We start from the raw sequence: 2,854 nt of genomic DNA, 5'->3' as shown, positions 1-2,854 counted from the left end.
TGCTGAACCCATTTGTTAGTTCTTATAGATTTTTATTATATCCCTTAGTTTTCTATATATAAGATTATGTCATCTGTCTACAGAGACTTCTTCCTTTCTTTCCAATCTAAATGCCATTTATTTATTTGTTATTTTGTTTGCTTGTTTATTGCCTAATTGTGCTTGCTAGAACCTCCATTACAATGTTGAATAGAAATGGAGCACTTGAATATGTTACTCAACTGTCTCCATTATGTATTATGAGGAGCCAGCTGTTAATCTTATTGGGATTTCCTTGCATGTGACAAGTCACATTCTCCTGCCGCTTTCAAGATTTTCCCTTTGTCTTTTATTTTTAGTATTTTTACTCTGATGTGTTTGTGTTTGGATCTCGTTGGATTTATTCCATTTAGAGTTGGTTAATTTTCTTGAATGTGTAGATCCCTTTTTGCTCCTCTCTCCCTCTCTGGTCCTTCTGTTATTGCCATTAAGCGTATATTAGCGTGTTTAATGGCGTCCCATATTTCTCATGGTGCTGTTTATTTTTCCTCATTCTTTATTCCCTCTGTTCTTTGGACTGCATAATCATCTCTATTGCTCTATCTTCAAGTTTGCTGATTCTTTCTTCTGCCAGTTCGCATTTACAGTCAAGCCCCTCTAGTGACTCTTTCATGCCAATTACTATACTTTTCAACCCCAGAATTTTCATTTGATTTTTTTAATAATTTGTCTTTTTATTGATATTCTTTTTTAAAAAAAGTATTTATCTTTATTTTGGCTGCACTGAGTCTTAGTTGTGGCACTCGGGATCTTCGCTGAGGCATGCAGGATCTTCAGTTGAGGCATGCAGACTCTTAGTTGCGGCATGCATGCGGGATCTAGTTCCCTGACCAGGGATCGAACCTGTGCCCCCTGCATTGGGAGTGCGGAGTCTTACCCACTGGACCACCAGGGACGTCCCTGATATTCTTTATTTCATGAAACATTGTCATAATCTTTTTTCATTTTTTTCTTTTCTTTTTTTTTTTTAAATTTCAGCCCCAAAGTTTATTCCTGACCACCTAATTCCTGAATCTCTGGACTGATTTGGTAATTTGCCTCAGAGCAATCTGGTTTTCATTTTGTTTTTTGCTCAAGTCTAGGATTTTAATTTTGGTGTTTGTTTGGGGACCCTGAAGATTTCCTTTACTTTCCAAAGGGCCAACACTACATTAATTATTATTGTTATTATTTGGCCATGCCATGCAGCTTGTGGATCTTAGTTCCCTGGCCAGGGAACAAACCTGGGCCCCTGGCAGTGGAAGCATGGAGTCCTAAGCACTGGACCACCAGGGAATTCCCTTTTTTAACTTCTTTAAAACATGGTTTCCATTCTTTGAATATGTTTATAATGATAGGTTTGAAGTCTTTGTCTGTTAAGTACAATCCAGGCTCTCTCCTAGGCAGTTTCTATTGCCTGTTTTTTTTGTTTTTGTTTTTGTTTTCCTGTGTATGGGTCCCTGTTTCTTTGCATATAGGAACTGAGAGGAACAGCTACTTAACAGCTATCTAGATGTAGGACATGCTAGTGTCTTGTTACTTCTTTCGAAACCTGTGGCTGGGAGAACTTTTGGTTTCATTTAGTCTTCCATCTTCAGGATTCTGTGAAGAGAGTGGATTTTGATCATACTTCTCCTTTTTGATACTGGCTCCCTCCTTTGATTGCTTTTCTTCTGGCTAGTACAGTTGGATGAGTCTGGGACTGTCTCACCTTGCAGACCCTCAAGGTGGGCCCCTGCTTTAGAAGTACCTTCTCTTCCTAAGTGTGGGCTTCCTCCAGAACCTTCCATTCTTTGCCTCTTCCTATAGCATTGCTTCCCAAATATTTTTACTCCATGGCATACAGAAAACATATTTTCCAGGATCCTGGGGTAATGAAAGAAAGCCTCTTGCAGCTGGAGGTAAACATCTTAGGGATTCTGGCCTCCCAGACCCCGTCAGGGAAGTGTCTCCAGCATATCAGTTGAGCATCTCTGCTCTAGGTCAAGATAAAGTGTTAGATGTAGGAAGAAGGGACAGAGAGGCTTCTCAGTCTGATTTTGGTGTCAGCCTTGGGCCAGAAGTCCAGAATGTATATAAATTAAGCCTGTAAGCATCTAGGTTCATTTCCCACCCTTCAGGGACTGACCCCTGAAAACTACACCTCCTAGGTTCCTTTGCCAACTGACATCTGGCTGGGTTTCCCCAATGGCATGCACTGTCAGGAAACAGAGGAGCAGGAGGAAAGGAGAATCTAGGCATCCCCTATCTCCCTTGACCAGAGTCTGTCATGTTTGCATCACTGGCTGCATCTCCTTGGTCAGCCCAGCTCCCTTTGTGCAGTCCTTACTGTGTCTCCAGCTCCCATTAGACAACTCTGGCCCCTGGGTTCTGGTAATTCCACCAAGTCCTAACGTCCCTTCAGCTTTCAGGCTCTCTGCTAATCTCTGGGTTGCCTTATGTTTGGATTTTTAGCAACTCTATCATGTAACTAGTTCCTCTATCAAATTCTCTCTATTGAGTATCTGTTGTGGGCTGTTTTCCTGACTGCACCCTACTGACAGCTTACATATGGCCTTCCAAATACCCCTATAGCTGCTAAAAAGAAAGAACAGGCACGGATTGACCTTCCTCACTGTGCAGAGATCTTCCTCATAAATCTCATAAGCAGCAGTGGGCAGCTGGTCCAGAATTTGGGATCCTGAGTCCTGGCCAAATATCATCTCCCTATGGCTAATAAAGAGAAAGAACAGGGCTTCCCTGGTGGCGCAGTGGTTGGGAGTCCGCCTGCCGATGCAGGGGACACGGGTTCGTGCCCCGGGCCGGGAGGATCCCACGTGCCGCGGAGTGGCTGGGC

The 2,854-nt window shown here is 42.8% G+C and overlaps 1 non-coding gene and 1 pseudogene across 1 annotated transcript; both read right to left on the bottom strand.

Annotated features, from left to right (window-relative positions):
• LOC103079727 (uncharacterized protein C3orf17 pseudogene) overlaps positions 1 to 2,854 on the bottom strand; it is a 46,865-nt pseudogene that overhangs the window by 22,008 nt on the left and 22,003 nt on the right.
• On the bottom strand, positions 862 to 934 carry TRNAG-CCC (transfer RNA glycine (anticodon CCC)). Its single transcript has one exon. It is a non-coding gene; the product is annotated as a tRNA-Gly (tRNA).

Source organism: Lipotes vexillifer, unplaced genomic scaffold (assembly GCF_000442215.2).
Source record: "Lipotes vexillifer unplaced genomic scaffold, Lipotes_vexillifer_v1.1 scaffold28, whole genome shotgun sequence".
NCBI classification, from domain to species: Eukaryota; Metazoa; Chordata; class Mammalia; order Artiodactyla; family Lipotidae; genus Lipotes; species Lipotes vexillifer.
Note: the sequence above shows the minus strand (reverse complement) of the source record. Positions and strands in the feature narration are given on the sequence as shown.